At 33.0% G+C, this 17,374-nt stretch overlaps 1 protein-coding gene and 1 long non-coding RNA gene across 14 annotated transcripts in view; one reads left to right on the forward strand and one right to left on the reverse strand.

The window, feature by feature from the left end:
- Positions 1-955, reverse strand: part of LOC111046732 — a 37,488-nt gene extending 36,533 nt beyond the window's left edge. For all 3 annotated transcript variants that reach the window (XM_039441735.1, XM_039441734.1, XM_039441736.1), the window contains exon 1: positions 784-955. The gene's annotated coding sequence lies outside the window, so the exon portion shown is untranslated. The remainder of the gene's footprint in view (positions 1-783) is intronic.
- Positions 956-2,591: 1,636 nt separating this feature from the next.
- LOC120354483 lies at positions 2,592-12,250 on the forward strand. 11 transcript variants are annotated; one of them, XR_005573063.1, is made up of 4 exons: positions 2,592-2,722; positions 4,213-4,300; positions 9,723-9,893; positions 11,987-12,250. It is a non-coding gene; the product is annotated as an uncharacterized LOC120354483 (long non-coding RNA). The 11 variants fall into 11 exon arrangements; XR_005573059.1 differs by having other exon boundaries at positions 2,597-2,722; positions 9,687-9,893; XR_005573065.1 differs by lacking the exon at positions 4,213-4,300 and having other exon boundaries at positions 2,707-2,722.
- Positions 12,251-17,374: the final 5,124 nt, after the last annotated feature.

The following is a 17,374-nucleotide window of genomic DNA, read 5'->3' on the forward strand; positions in this document are numbered from 1 at the left end:
AATGAAGAGAGAAAGGATGTCTGTGTTAAACCAAGAATGGGCGGAAATGATTAATTGAATTAATAATAATAGAAATTTTATAAAATTAGAACACCAATTACAAAAAGACAGATCACATTCTACCCAACCAAATTATATGAGATCTTATGGAATTTGGCTCGTATACTATACTATAGCTCGTAGGATTCCAATATTATCTTCATCAAGTTCCACAATAACAAGGAAATGTTCAAACTCTTGAGCAATTTTTCTCATAAAAGGTTTGATTGTGTACATCTCTATTGGAAATTTCACCTTCTACTGTTTGAAAAGTTGTAACAACTTTGATCCTTTTCTGAAATTGGTCGATTTCTTCCTTTCTCTCATCAGTGTGAACTTGAGAACGCTACAAATAGAATCTGTTCCTCCTCTGTGAATTGTATGGAATTGGAAGAAATTGAAGATGTAATCCTTACAATTTGCAGGTTTGAGATGCTGATAAAATTTAATACTGTATAAACAAGCAACGTATTACTTTTATGAGAATAAAAAAAATTATAAAAACATACCGGTACGGTAACCTAAAAACGTCATAAATTAGGCACGGTACCTACATCAAACATAAAAAAATGTTAAGATGTTTTAGAAAAACTCTCAATTGGTGCTATAATTGAGATTTCAGATATTTATTCTAGACCAGGATATATAAATTTGTAATTAAAAATAATGTTTTGTCTGTCAAAATGAATTATGTTAGTTCTAAGTTTGAATAGCCCTGCTGTTTTCTTCTATAGCGCTACTCACCCACTTGTTGAAGAACAACTTAAAAAGTTATAAAACGGAGAATGATCATTCAAATTGAATACACTATTGGATATTTAATGTTTTTTCATAATATTTTTAAAAAATATCAATTAAAAATCACTGAAAATTGAAATCACTTGGGCTAAATGTCAATGTCTGCGCGGCGCCGCTGTGTTCAGTCATAGAATAAGTACAGAATGGAAACTTGTAATTAATCGCCTATCTAACTAATGCTTTTTACATGACGCCAAAACTGAACACGTCACGTGACCTTGGGAAGTTCCAATCCTGGTCTTCTGATTGGCTCGTGGCAGTGGATGAGATCAATTGATCCGGATCATTGAAGTGATCCGAACCTACCATCAATAATATTGCAATGCAGCGCTTCCTAACAAGATGGCGGATTTTAGCGTCAGGGTACTAGCCAAGTTTCCATACTGTATGTATACAGTGGCTCAGTGTCAGTGTGTCTCAGTGGTCGTAAAAGAAAGCACAAAAAATAAAATATACTATTTTCGAATTCTCATACAAAATCAACCATGAATAACATTATTCATTATTCTTATATATAACCTAAAATTTTAATAGAAATTTAAGAACGAATATTAATCACAAAAACCCATCATGCAATGAGTGCTTTTCTCACCGTATTCTGTCTAAACGCAACATATTTGAACCGATCAATTCTACGCTGTGATATTTCATTGTTTAAAAATGTTCTTGAATGCATTCACAGAGATACAACAGTTGATGGGGAAAACATAGTGAAGCAGCAAAGTTAATTGTTTTTCTATTATTATGTACAAAATCAAAGTATTTTACCTACCCTTTTCATTTTTCCGGTTGTATTTCGATTAGCCCAGGTGTTTGATTATCCCAGGTGCTCGATCAGCCCAGGTGTTTGATTACCCCAGGTCGGGCTTTCCCGATTAGACCAGGACCTGGTATAATCGAACTGAATCGAGGCATTCTGTCTCGATTAACCCAGTAGTTCGATTATACCAGGTCATCTGAACAATACCTGGTATAATCGAGAAACAGGACCTGGTATAATTGAGACACAGGACCTGGTATAATATCGAGACGTGGGCTAAATGAGACGGAATGTTTCGATTAGCCCAGTAGTTCGATTGTACCAGGTTTTGGAGCTTCATTGTAGAATAGGACCTGGTATAATCGAAGCCTGGTCTAATCAGGGCCGCGGAATTGGGAATATCTGGAACTCAAAATATCAATGTTAAATGTCCTATGCTTGAAAACTGTTGCTGGGTGGAACTCCGAATATTTGTCAGACAGCGGAATTGGAAATATCCGGAACTCGAAATATGTTGCTAGGCGGAATTGGGGAGTATCTGGAACTCAAATTACTTGTTTGGCAGATGGCGGAATTGGAAATATCTGGAACTCAAAATATCGGTGCCAAAGTGGGAATACTTGTAATGTGTTTGTCATTGAGAAATGGTTCAAGTCTGACTTATTTTCTAGAATGATATGGACTTTTGGACCTGGTTTGTCGTTCTTTTTCAATTATAGACTATTCATATGATTTGCGATTGTACCAAAAAATAAGTAGAAGTAATTTAATATTTTCCAGATAATATAATATTTTATAATAAAATAATAATACGTACATATCTATTATTTTTTAGAAAATTTAATATGTCTTCAATATAATAGCATCAAGTTTATAGGTTATGTTATGCATAATAATAAAAATAATATTTAAGGTAAGTCGGTAAGTGTAACGTACATTTTGCATTTTGCAACAGAAACAGCTTCTTATAGAGTATTGTTTTACAGGCTAATCATTTTTTATGTAATGTATTCAAATGTAATTATAATTAGGATTGGGATAATACAAAAATATACTTCTTGCTTAGTGATATCTATTAGGCTACATTGTGACAGAATTTGGTTTCTCAATAATTCTCATCCTGAGGTAAGTTTAATGTGGACTAAGTTACTAAGATTGAAAATATTATTTTAAAATAGCAAATTTAATTTATTAATAATAGGCTAGCAACTTTTATTAATTTCTTTGTTCTATCATTAGAATACTTGAATAATATTAGAAGTAGGGGTACTGAATAGGCTAAATATATTTAGACCTAATTCCCTATTGTGAGATATTTATGAATTTAATCTTCTTTTAAATACTGTAGTTAGTTTACTGCATCATTTATTCAATAAATTAAATAAAAAAGGATTTGCTAACATAAGTGATTTACATGTAGGCCTACTGCAGTCAGGCTACTTGTTGGAAAATCCATTTAGAGAAATGATTCAAGATTAAGCTTAGAGTGGTTTAGCCAAATGTGGATTGTTTTATAAAATAAAGTTTTTCAGTATTTTATAAAAAGTTTTCCATTAACCAAATTATAAACTGAATGAAATTCAACCAGACTCACTGAAGCCGTAGAGCTGATTGGATTGGTTGTTTGAAGATAATTTATATACGGTACTCAGACTACTGTAATTTGTAGCATCATAGAGAAACAATAGCATAAAAAACATCTCATGGTGTTTAATTTAATGGTTTAGTATAGGGCTCTTATGTTGTAAATTTCACTGTTAACTCAAGCCGCTGGTATTTTTGCTTTATGGTAACTCAATATAAATATAATAACTCTGGTACTATGAGGTCCACCTAATGGCAGCATTTGATTAACATTGGTGTTGCTATTCTTGTCTATCATTAGACAAATCAAATTGCTTTGGAAATTGAAATAAGTTTTGCTCTATCCTCATGTTGCTTCACATGATTGTTTTTTTACAATGTAAAAATATACCTAATTAATTAGACCTTACAAAAATATTTAATTTAAATCATGAAAATTTATGAATTACTAATTGAATAATATATTTTCTTGACAAAAAAAATATTATTTATTATTATTATTAAATAGAATGCACATTTAATATTAGGTTACATCAGATATGTTATTCCGAATCAGCTATTCACTATTATAGGAGCCAGTGGCAATACAGGAAATCGGCAACGCAGTTGTCCTATCTTTTCTACTGGCATTATAACATTGACCTAACTATAAGCCTACTTGAATGAATGAATTTATTTGCCAAAAACAAGATACAAACATAAACATTAAGGAAATGTTAATCTATTTAATTAGAAATTATAACAAAATGATGTCCTTATTTATGATAATAGTATTAATAAATTAAGATTAAATTTATGCTCACATGCATGAGTACAGTAGGTGAGGCAAAAATACCTGCAGAAGGAAGATTCCTTGTTTGCCAGTGTGACTCGTATAATCAGCTGTACTTAAGTATCGCTGTATTTATTTACCCTCTTTGAATGAGTAGTTTTCATTTGATCGCCAACTTTTTTCATGCTAATGTTAAATTTAATATTATACAAAAGTTTTCCTTATAAATTAACTTGAACTTATTATTTATATTTTACAGTGCCAAACTGATCAACTGCATCCTAATGGAACGTTCAAGATGTGATTCAGTAACTGATACGATTGTTGCAATAATTATTTTTGACTAAGTAAGTAAACTATTCACCATGAAATGGAATTTTTCCTTTTGCTCCAAATCAGTATGGGCTGGGACACACAGAGAACAATCTGCGGGAAGCGGTCAGAATGGCCTTCATCTATATTTTAGATATTCATGTCTATAACCTGCTAAGACCTCTCTGTTTCCTGTCTGCAGATCGCTGTGTGTGTGTCCAAGCCACAAAGTTTTATAAATATTGTGCGCCACCCACTTGGAAAACATTTTACAGGTGACATTTTTGTACTGTTTCGATTTGGATACTATCAAAAACAACTTGAATATGGTAATTTTAAAAAATCGATTTAATTTACTTAAAATTGATATTCTGAGAAATCAAATATGTAATGAGACAGGCAATACTTTCTTGATCACTTTATACTTGTTTTCATCCCTCTGGAAACGCTGCTGCATTGTGGTCGTCAGGCTAGTTTTACACTCATTCGGTTCGTTTCGTTTTCGGCAAATCCCGATAAGTGTGATACGGTAATACGGTTTGAATTCAGTACCGAATAGAAACCGCATAGCACCGAACGCCCCCTCGACACGAATAGGTTTTATCATATTCGAATTTGTTGCTAGGGAAACAGGAAGAAACAAAGTCTTCTACACACGCTGGCCTTTTTTGTTTTTATTTTAACCTGATATCGTGATTATCTGTTTCAAAATTTCCCAAGTCAAAATCATATGGTCAATTCAATTCTGTTAGTTCACAGGAACATTTTTTTCTCAATGAATAGTTTGCCAAAAAAATATGAAAGATATAAATTAGATATTCGTCCTTATCCATTATTACTGTAGTGCATCCTTTGTCAGCTTTCAAAATCATCAGGTCATTGGTTTTCATTCCAAATTGACAAAGGATGCACTACAGTAATAATGGATAAGGACGAATATCTAAGTAAGGTAAACCATTTCATTGCAGATAACAATTTTATTGAGATTAACTCCAATCCCACCACCAAAATCAATAGCTTGATTAGAAATAAGTTGAACACCACCACCAAATTATTTAACAAGAAAGAAACTAAGTATCTAACAGTTATGAATCCATATCCACCTATACTTTTCGGTCAACCTAAATTACACAAAACTAATGTTCCTATAAGACCAGTGGTATCTTTTGTTAATTCCCCCTAAATTAGCTCACAAACTGAATAGCACCTTTCGGTCATTAACAGGTTTTCAACCAAAGTTTAGTATTGAAAATTCATTGGAGTTGGTCAACAATATAAAACATATTCCTGTTCTATCATCCTATAAACTTGTGTCATTTGATGTTACTAATTTATTCACTAACATTCCGGTGGGAGAAAGTCTTGAAAGAGCTGAGGAAATAATGAAAGCCTCTATAAATGATCATACACTCAGAGAAGAACTGATAGGATTGATGAAGTTATGCACTCAGCATAATTATTTCAGATTTAACAATAGATTTTTTGAACAAAGAAAGGGGTTGGCAATGGGGTCACCCCTCTCACCACTCCTAGCTGAATTATTTATGGATAAGTTAGAAAGTAGAATAATTGAAAATAGTCATTTCAAAGATAAAATTGTTTACTGGTTTCGATATGTTGATGATATTATTTGCTTATGGAAAGGAAGTAACAGACAACTAGACAATTTTCTTTCCTATCTGAATGGATTACATCAGAGTATAAAATTCACTGTAGAGGTAGAACAGGATTGTGTATTGAATTTTCTAGATTTAAGAATAGATCATAGCACTGGTTTTCACAAGTTTTCTATTTTCAGAAAACCAACCCATACTGATGTTATCATTCCTCTTCATTCTTGTCATCCTATTTCTCATAAACTTGCTGCTTTCAATAGCATGGTCTATAGAGCACTAACAATACCTATGAGCAATCATGATTTTGATATTGAGATCACTAAAATTAAACAGATAGCTGTCACAAATGGGTATGAAGGAAGTATGGTGGACAGATTATTGAGTAAAATTAATAGACAAATTTCAATCAATTCTAACTTTGTAGGCTCAAACTGTGAGGAGAAGACTTGGATAACAATCCCATATTTAGGCCTTGTATCTGATAAGATAGGTAGGGAATTGAGGAGGAATGGATTTCATGTTGCTTTCAAGACCAAACCGATTTTAAATAGTCTATTTAGCTGGAGTAAAGACAAAATTGATATTTGGGATAAAAGCGGGGTGTACAAACTTAAATGTGATGATTGTAATGCTTGTTACGTGGGTCAGACTGGTAGAAGTTTCAAAAGTAGAATTAAAGAACACATCAGAGATTAGAATAAACAAAATGGGGAATCTAACTTTGCAGAACATTTGATAACAAATAATCACAAGTTCACAGTTAAGGAGAATGTTGAGTTTCTGCATGTTAATAACAAAGGCAGATCTTTGAATATTCTAGAGGCTTTAGAAATAACAAGAGTAATTAAGGAAAATCCCCAGTATAGTTTAAATGACCAGATTCATTTCAACCAGTACAACACTACGAATTTAGTTTTATCATAAACATGTAAGCATACATTAGTCAATAGTTTTTCCATTTACATATTTGTTTTTATCTTTCACATTTGTTTTCTTGGTTCTTATTTTGTACTAAAAGTAAATTTTATTATCATGGCGATTCTGTTGCTTAAGCCGCCATTTTGTCACACCGTTGAGGGGGAGGAGACTGTCTAGCTAGGCCAATGGCAGGCGTTCATGCCCTCGACCAATAGCAGTACTCGCCTACTAGTATAAATTCTGCTGCTCTTGTATTTAGTTTTAGTTTATCAGAGATTGACAATGGTGTAATAACCGAAACCGGTCTTTCTAATTATCAATAAATCAGTGGTTTTTTTGACAATTTCTTAGTCTTTTTCATTCAATTTTTAATTAACTTTTAGGGTCGGTTTCCGAGCTCGGGATTTAGCTAAGTTCTAGACTTTAACTGGCTTTAAACTCTGGAGTCAGAAAATTGGCTTTCCGAGTCAGAGCGTTGACGTAGTCGAGGACTTAAATAGACTGTGTAGTTTAGAGATCACGTTAGACCCTGGAGTATGTAATTTCGCTTTCTGAGTGAAGGGCTTTTAAGTCCTGGACTTGAAACAGCGTGATTTTAAACCCTCGACTGGGGTAGGGTTTAAATTCAAGTTCTAGACTTAACTGAGCAAACACAATTCAGTTATTGTTTTGGAGAAGATAAAAAGCCAAATAATTGTCATGGAATACAGTTTTTTTTCAAAACAAATACGTTTTCAAACTCAGTAGCCTAATTAAATTTTCATTCATAATCACTGGTTAGGATCAATGATCAATAATAGCATAACGTAAAATGAAATGTTTATTCATTCACCTTTCAAAGGTTTTGCTTTGAATAGGCCTACAAAGAAATCGAAACATATTTTCACAAAATAGTTTGGAGAGCATGCTCATTTGAATTGTCCCGCTGCAATCAGCTGTTTCCGTTTTGCTATAATGCCAACAATACAACAGCAAAATATTGTGAATTTCCCTCATGTTTACTGCGTTAAAGTCCTGGACTCAAATAAGTCGAGAACTTGATAGACTCCGGAGTTTAGAAGATAAAATCGTGACTCAGAAAGTCAATTTAGACCCGAGAGCTTATTTTAGTCCTAGACTCTGTAAGTCCAGAACTTATAGATCCCGAGCTCGGAAACCGGCCCTAAGTCTAGAACTTGAATTTATACCCTACCCCAGTCGAGGGTTTAAAATCACGCTGTTTTAAGTCCTGGACGATTTTTGATAAATCCTTGACTTGGAAAGAGGCGAGAATCTGGACTTATAAGCCCTTCACTCAGAAAGCGAAATTATAAACTCCAGGGTCTAACGTGATGTCTAAACTCCAGGGTCTATTTGAGTCCTCGACTACGTTAACGCTCTGACTCAGAAAACCAATTGACTACATCTTATTTTGAATCTGACTCCAGAGTTTAAAGCCAGTCAAAGTCTATAACTTGGCTAAATCCCGAGCTCGGAAACCGGCCCTAAATTTTTGTTGTTCAAGAAATAACATCTTACAATTTAACACCAGCGGTTATATTTAAATATGATGACCTGTGACCTGTGAAAATCCAAACACAGCTGTTTTTGAGAAGAAAATACCTAATTAGAACCGTACGAATTAAAACCTGACATGTATGAAAGCCTCATTCGTTTTCGGTAACGAACCGAACCGAATGCGTGTGAAGCGTGTAAGCCTCACTGTGCAGAATAAGCCTCGTCGACAGAGTGGTGGTCATGGTGTGGGTCTGTCTACCCGCTAACTTTTCAGGGTCTTCTTCAACTTGTCCTCTTTCTATGCTTCGTACAGTAGCTGCAACCTTGTTCAATATTCTTTTGCTCAATAATTCAGGCCCATTCCTGGCCAAGGTTGAAGTCACTTCCACTACATGGATCAATTTTGCTTGTAGATCTTTTTATAGTGATGAGTTTCTTCATTTATTGTGAACATTTGTGGTTTCCATTCCACCATTAAGGCTGATTCCAGGATAAACATTGCAGGCAGAGTCAAAATGAGGCCACAAAGGTTGAAATAGTGGTCTACAATGAGCAACTATCTTGAATAATGAATCCTCAAAGTTTCATGAATTTATTTGCTCCCAATTCAGCAATGGATCGGATCTCACCCAAGATTTAAACTATATATCGCAAAAAGTAAAAATTATGAATTGAGTTTTCCCTTGTGATGTGCTTCATTTAGTGAGACCGATGGTATCCAAATCGGAATAGCCTTCTTTGAAAAATGTTACCATAAAAAGTTTTGAAAAGCGTGATGCACAACCTTAAGTTATCATTCTTATCAAACATGCACCTGCCACTCCCACTAAACTGTTGACGTCTTGCTCAAGTGACTCCACTGAATATATTTATGAATACCGACTAGCATAAACTAACTTATTGCCTAAGCACAAAGCAGGTTCAAAAACATCACATTCATATTAGGTGTACTTCGTCTACTTGAGCCTACGTTTATTTATTATAATTTTGTACCAATTTTCACTTAGATAAGACTAAAACTACCATAATTTTATCTTTGATAGATTAACTATAACAATTTTAACATGTCTAGCTATTATGCTTATCAACTCATAAAATATTTTGTATGCAACATCAAAATAATTTAATATTTTATGTTCGCAAGTTTAATATTGATATTTAATGTGTTTTTAAGAGCATTCTAAAAGAGATATATAGAGAAATTGATGTTTTTCTAGCTCAAAAATGTAAACTTGAATCGTGAAATGTGAAGAAAATCATACATTGACAGCCTATCATTTGCATTTGAGCATGTTCCTACTGCTGGCAGCAAATAATAGGATAATAATATATATATTTTAAAATATTGAATGCTGGGATTATAATATTAATCATACTTTTATTATTACAGATTGAATCCACAAAATAATTGAAGAAATGGTTTCAGATGATTACGAACAAGCGCAGCTATCTTTGGAGAGGTAATGCACCTACTGATATCCCGTGATAAGAACTTGGGAGAGATTTAGTGAAAACCTGGAGAACGGCCACTTAGCTCACAAATCTGAGCTGTTCACATCAAGCTGATATTTGTGACAGCCATTATAGCTTTAATCATGTAAGTAAACACTCGATCAGACTATAATTTTCAATTATTTGTAACAATTAACTGCGCCCGGTTCTACTCAGAATAACAAAGGCACAGGTTTCTTTCTTTAAACTACAACAGTACTATCACCGACAGGAGTCGAGTCGGAGCAGTGGTAGCGGACAGTCGTGTTTCGAGGAGCGCAGATAAGATAAACCGTTTCTTGTTTATGCCTTTAGAAATATTTTTTCATCGTAGATCTTGTCCATAACCTAATAACTTACTTTATTAATTTATTCTTTCAATTAATACGTAATAATCTTTCTAATAATAACTCATCATTAATAACATCAGTAATAAAATCGGTATTGTACCTCTTAAAGTCTACTAAAGTATTTAGTACTTGTCTCTCTATTTGAACTTATTAGTTGCGAATTCATTCATCAGTAACCATAATCAACCAACTTAGCTGTATTAAACTGTATTGAATCGTAAATTATCTCTTTATAAATTGTAGGTTTGAATTACTCTTACTCATAATATTAATATATTTTTTATCCATCCAGGAAATTGAATAAACTAAATTTTTATATATCTGATCATTACCAATAAATATTTCACTGTATAAATTCATTACCGTATAATCGGATACAGGCCATTAAACCTTAAATAAAATGAAAAATAAATAAAACAGGAGTTCTACTATTTTTCTCTTTGGGAGGATGGTGGGAGTGTTTACCGCTACTCCTGGAAACAATTCGTCCACTAGCATCCGTCATAATGGTCATTGAACACAACTTATTTGTACATCTATATGAGATTTGTCCCTTCTGGGATACGTAGCTTTTTCGAAATTTGAATTCGTCAACCCACATTAAACCATCCATTACACTAAAGTCTGCAGTCAGACTATTTCGTTCTGAATTAGTCATATTTTGATGAATAAAGCAAGTAAACAGCAAAACAAAAAAAACTTAAATTAGCCAACAGATTATCATGCAAGCAAGCTAACACGTATTTATATTTTTAATACTAATATACTAATCTTGCATCCTATAAGCCTATTTCAATTCTTACAGCTCATCATGAAAAATTAATTCAGTAAGATTATTGTTATAGTTGAGCGTTAAATATTCCACTAGGTAATTGGTATCAGGCATGTCACACTTAACTTTATTTTTTGAATCATTAAATTTATCTGACAATCAATATTTTCATTTATATCTCAATACGGACTTCCTATGTGCTTAGTCATGCAGCATTTATTATTCCGAAAACATATTCCTTCTCAATCAATTAGTAGTAATATCTATCATTAAAGTGTTGGATTAAATAAAATAGATAGGTAAATCAGTGTTCCAAAGATGAATTTAATGCGTTCATAGTTGTTGATTGTCAGTAGATGGTCCAGAAAATACGCGATATACGATGAATCACACAGAATTCCATATTATTTCCATCTTCCATTTTAGGATGAATATAAGCTGAGCTAAATTCAAAAAATTGTAAATTATTCTGTCATTCTTCAGTAATTAATGAATGCAATATGAACAACTCTCTTTCATGAGGTGAATCATTTTTTCCAACATTTTCCAGTTTCTCAATGATAGGGGAGTTATAATTATTTGTATAGGTCTTCTAAGGAACCATTATCTTCAGCTGGTACCAATCAACTAAACTTCAACTCCAAACCACCGTATTAATACCAGTATACAATTTATAAGTCTATTACAGCTGTTAACTTTAGATGCTAAATCATATTATCACAACATTATCTTCAATCATGATCATCTTCCCGTTCATCGGTAGCCGCTGGGCCGACAATTTTGGAAACATAGGTCTGTAGAATGGATTAATAAATAATTGTTATTAGTCCCCCTATCAAAATTTCTATTCAGAAACCATCCCCAATATTCACACAACATATTCCCAAAGTTTCATGCCGTTCTGTCAAGTAGTTTTTAAGTCTATAGGGAACAAACAAAGTAACAAATTAACACATAGTCATTTATATATATATATATATATATATATATATATATATATATATATATATATATAGATTATTTCTTTCTTACATAATTATCTTTCTGTTGTTTCCACTTATTTTTTTTCTGTTACAGTTTCTCGATTGATCAAAGCACCACAGACTGCATCGTTCGTCACCTCTGCCTTTAAGCGCGTTATCACCTACTCCAATAAGCCACCCCAATATCCTTAATAAGCAATAGAAGTTCTTATCGACTGTGTATGACTCATTAATATCCATGTTCTGTATAAATTTATGTGATAGGCCTACTGGTATTAATGTTGATGTACCGTAATGTTTTTTGCTCATGTATAATTGATAATAATACATTAAAAATAAATATAATGTTAAATTATTATTGTTGGTTTTTATTGAACGAGCGTTAGCGAGTTCTCACTTTTGACTTACTGAGGGCCAAAGTCGTCCGTCTGTTTGTATGCTCTGCAATAACTTTAGAAAGAATTGATCAATCAGTTTCAAATTTTAAACACGTATTCTTCAAACCTTTTTACAGGTCAAGTTACAGGTCAGTTACTTTTTACAGGGACACATACTACCGCACCGCGCCAGCACCGTCACCGTGTTTGTTGCCCGCGCCGTCACCGACTAGTTCAGATTACTTTTTGACGGTGAAGGTGCGGCCTCGTTTAAGGCTGTTCGGTACACTTTTTATTATTTGAATTGGATAATATTTTTTCAATATAATTGTTAAGATCATTATAAGAGTGAGAAAAAGTGGCAACTGAAATTTTTAAGTGGTATAATAAGCGAGTTATGGGTTGTAGAAGTGCTAACTTTCCAGATTCCGTTTTCTTTCCAGATCATAAACGGTTTCGACTATATTATTAGAACTTCTCTTGAAATTTTAAAAAATTATTCTTTCCAAACTAAAACATTTTATTCCCCATTTCGTTCATAAATAAAAAAGTAACATTTTTTGCAAATTCGATTACTTGTTTATTTTGGCATTAATCGCGAAAAAACGCATATTAGAACAAAGCCAATGATATACTGAATGTATAAAAAAACTCCAATGGAAAATTCAAAACCGTTTATGATCTGGAGAGAAAACAGAGTTTAGCACTTCAACAACCCATAACTCGCTCATTAGACCACTCAAAAATTTCAGTTGCCACTTTTTCTCACTCTTATAATGATCTTAACAATTATATTGAAAAAGATTATTCAATTTAAATAAAAATAAAAAGGTTTACCGAACAGCCTTAATATAGAGAGTAAAAAACTTATTGAAGAGACACAGAATTATTCAGTTATTTACGATCAAAGTGATGAGAAATATGGTTGAACGGAGAAATAAGTTGAAGTAAAAGTAGAACCAAATACGTTGAGCCAAAGGTATAATAGACATAATATAATAAATAATTAAATAAACAACAAAAAGTGTAAAATAAGGAACCCGTGATTGTGTCTTGAATTTTAAATTTAAAACAAATCACGTGTAGATGCAGAAGGCAGAAGATAACAATTTTATTGCTGGATATATATTTCCGATACATGTATTATTAGGCACTGAAATATTTATACCAGCACTATGATTCTCATTTTCTGTGTCTACAGGTAATTAGTTTAAAATTTAAATTATAAATTCAATTTAGATGTAACAAGATTTAAATAGTGTTCTATTATCAACATCAGTTTAACACATTCAGAAATCAGACCGCAGTAGCACTACAGAACTGAGACACTGCTGTCGCCCGGATATGTGTGCTCTCCCACCGCCATTACCGTGTTGTGGGCTTAGCTCGGCCGTACGTCGGCGCGGGCTCGGTGCGGTTATATATGTCCCGGCCTTGAGTCTGCACACAGGCGTTTGCTTTTTTCTATGACTGTCTGCTGCTCCGTGCGTTTGCCTTAACACATGGCAAGATGAAATACAAAAGGTTGCAAACAAGTTTGGTTATCAGTAGTGTACTATAAATATCGGGGACCGAGCTTCGCTCTGGAGTACAAAAGCATAACAATTTATTACGAAAGAAGAAATTAAAATAACATTCATACAGAAATGTTCTATCTAATCACAGTAAATTGAGATTAATTCCCAGAGGAATGCAAAAATTTCCCTCACAAAGGCCTAGTTGCACAAAAGCCGGTTAAATTTTAATCCTGATTAACTTCACGTGAACCAAATCAGAGAAGACCATTTCAAAAAGATGGATCTACTAATAGCCCGGCTTTTTTGCAACCGGCACTAAGTACCTGATTGAATGATTACAAAAGTTCAACAGCTGAGTCATAGTTTTGACACAGTCCCACACACATGAACTCGCTCACTCACTAACTTCCATCACCAACAGACGACGAAATAACTATTATCAGCTATTTTCCAAGGATGAATAATAATTATCCTTTTAATGTCCTTCAGCGAGTTTTCCCAGGGATGAGACCTAGTGCAATCGAATCTTTATATTATAAACTTACTATCTTCTGAATTTCGTGAGAATCGGTAGAGCCGTTTTCAAGATCCAGTGAAATACAAACATATAAACATCTAAACATGTGAACAGAAGTTGCTGTATAGGATTATTATTGTAATATTACATTTTTTCTCGATTGGAATCGAATCTTCAATTCGAGATCTATAAAACTTTATAGTAAATATCAGAGTAATCGATATACGGACAACTTTTTGACTGAGAATTTATCGTAAATGATTGTGTTGCATGTTCCATGGTGTCACCGAGGCTGAGTTGACAGAATTAACAGATAAATGGATTATTTAAATAGAGATGATATATAAAAATTTAAAATAATAGTTTCAAAATAAAGTTTTATTGAGAACAAATATAAAATGTGAATTCTAAACTTGTAATTTATAATTTTTTGGTGACGTGTCCATGACGTCGACACTGATCTTGAGATGTGGTTTTTGTTCTGACGAGGAGGCGTCCTTTTTCTCTAAAAATGATGGCTGGCTGCGTGTGTTCTAAAATAAATAAGGTTTGATTTCACATTGCTAAAATTTAGTCCAACTCTATAAAAAAAATAAACTAAGAATTTTAAATTTCCAAAGTTCCATGGAACCGGTGACTTATATTGGAAATGGAATAAAAAAAAAATTAGAAATGAAGTTTAGTTTACATTGAATTCAAATTATACAAATATTGGAAGATTCATGTTGAAAGTAAGCTTACATCAAATTTCTACCTAGAAAACAATATATTTTGAATTAATATAATGTGAAGTAGGTAGCCTACCGTATTGTTATGAAATGATAGCTTAATGCACATGACTTTGCTGATATTTCAGCAAAGATTGTCATTACCGTATGGAAAAATAGATTTTAAGATACCATTACAGTAACTTAGTTGAATGGTGAAATCAAACACAAAATTTAATTGTTTATAATCAGCATTCAACTATAAGTTACTGTAGTGGTATCTTGAAATCTATTTTTCTATAATGACAATCTTTGCTGAAATATCAGCAAAGTCATGTGCATTAGGCTATCATTTCATAACAATACGGTACTTCACTTTTTATTAATACAAAATATTGTTTATAATATTATTTCAGAGAAAATCAAGAGCCGGATATCATAATATGTGATCGAATTCTGCAGAATAAAGTTTCTGAGTGATTGAACTGTCGTCGCTATGAAAAATAGAATACGCTAGTTTGAAACTTCCCGCTCATTCCAGTCCACCCAATAGCGCTACTTCGCGCTAACTTTTTATCCAATGAAATTTCAAATGTGCAAATATGTAATAATGGTGTAGCCTACAATTCAAAACTTCCCATCATTTATATTCCTGAATTATATATGGGTTTTCAAGTCTGCAGGCGAGCAGAAAAAATATGTTATGGGTAATTCCACAAAAAATGATTACATGACAGTTTATGTAAGTACGGTACCTACGTTAATTAATGAAAAGGACCGCTCGACTGATTCCAAACCATTTTTGGTTTCAAATAATATGGTTAATTGCTCTTTTCAATCTAATACGTCGTTTTTGATCAACTTCACAGGAGATATAATAAATTTATCATCTCCAATAAAAAGGATCAACTTTAATCTCTTTCATCTTCTAAAATCATCTCAACAAAAAATGAGGTCTGGGCGTATGGAATACACCCCCCTTCCCCGACGTTGACCAGTGCCTGTTTTTGACCCGAACAATATGGTACAGTAATCCTATGCTTAATAAACACAACTAAGGGCCAAGCCACATGAGTAATATTTTCAGACGGCACGACAGACAGGAAGCTGTCCGATTGGCAGATAGGGTTTGCGTTCGGGAATTGGCCTGATAATCAGCCAATCGGAGATATTTCTGCCTTGCCGACTTGTTTCAAACGCTTCGTTAGGCTTGGCCCTAACTCTATTTGGTCAACTACGGTAAGCATAGGCAACTCGGTAACACATAAAAATTGTCAACTATCAACATTATGATGTTGACTACAGCACCTTTGTATTTTCATTATGATAGGTAATCGATATTTCTACATCTCATCAAACACTGTGTCAGAAGTAACTTAAAAATGCGTTTACACCAAAGTTATTAACTTAATCCTTATAGATTCTATTAGATTGAACATAACTTATCATACACATGATGAACATTATAAGTGAAGTCAAGTTTTGTTAAGTTCCGTTTCAATCTAATAGAATCTATACCGGTAAGGATTAAGTTATTAACTTTGGTGTGAACGGAGCTTAAAGCATTCCTTATTTCTCTTAATTATTTTACTTTCTATATTTCCTTAATATTTTATTCAACGATTAATTTATCCAGCTATAGAGGCTGAGAATGCTTTAATTTTGGTTGTAAACTAAAGTAACATCCAGTAGCTTTAATTAACAAGGCTAATTTCGATCAAGACCAACATATTCGTCACTATGGCCCAATGAAAATCGGAAATTTATGTATGGCCATATATCGAATATAGAATAAAATATACGTTCTAATTGGAGTCGCATTTTTCTATGTTTGTACGTGATTGTGGGTTGTACTGTATTTTATTGGTTGAAATTTAGCTTGATGAGTACCGTACCGTAGTAGGAAATAACAATATTTTCTGTTCTATCCTCTATGGTAGTACAATAGAAAGATGTAGGCCTGATAATAAATGTTATTCTATTTCTCTTTACTATTATTAGTAAGTACGCGAGTATAGTAGTTCGTAGTGGAAGAAGTACAGTTGGAGTGAAGCATCAGAACAATGCTCAACGAATAATAATTATGTCTTGTAGGCGAATATGTCTTTACTCATACTTCATAATTAAATACCAAATTTGGTTTTGGAAATACAAATGCTTCTGCAACTACGATTATTGACAAGTAAATAGAACAAATGCTGTAGTTTTTGTAAGTTATGATGGATTCGTTGAAGAATCATACGATAGAATCATCTTCTAAATTACATTCAGACTCTTTTTGAAACAATAGTAGTGTTAATACAATGTTCTAAAACTAAATGGATATACCGTATACAATGGATAAAAAAATATAAAATGTGACAC

Source organism: Nilaparvata lugens, chromosome X (genome assembly GCF_014356525.2).
Source record: "Nilaparvata lugens isolate BPH chromosome X, ASM1435652v1, whole genome shotgun sequence".
NCBI classification, from domain to species: Eukaryota; Metazoa; Arthropoda; class Insecta; order Hemiptera; family Delphacidae; genus Nilaparvata; species Nilaparvata lugens.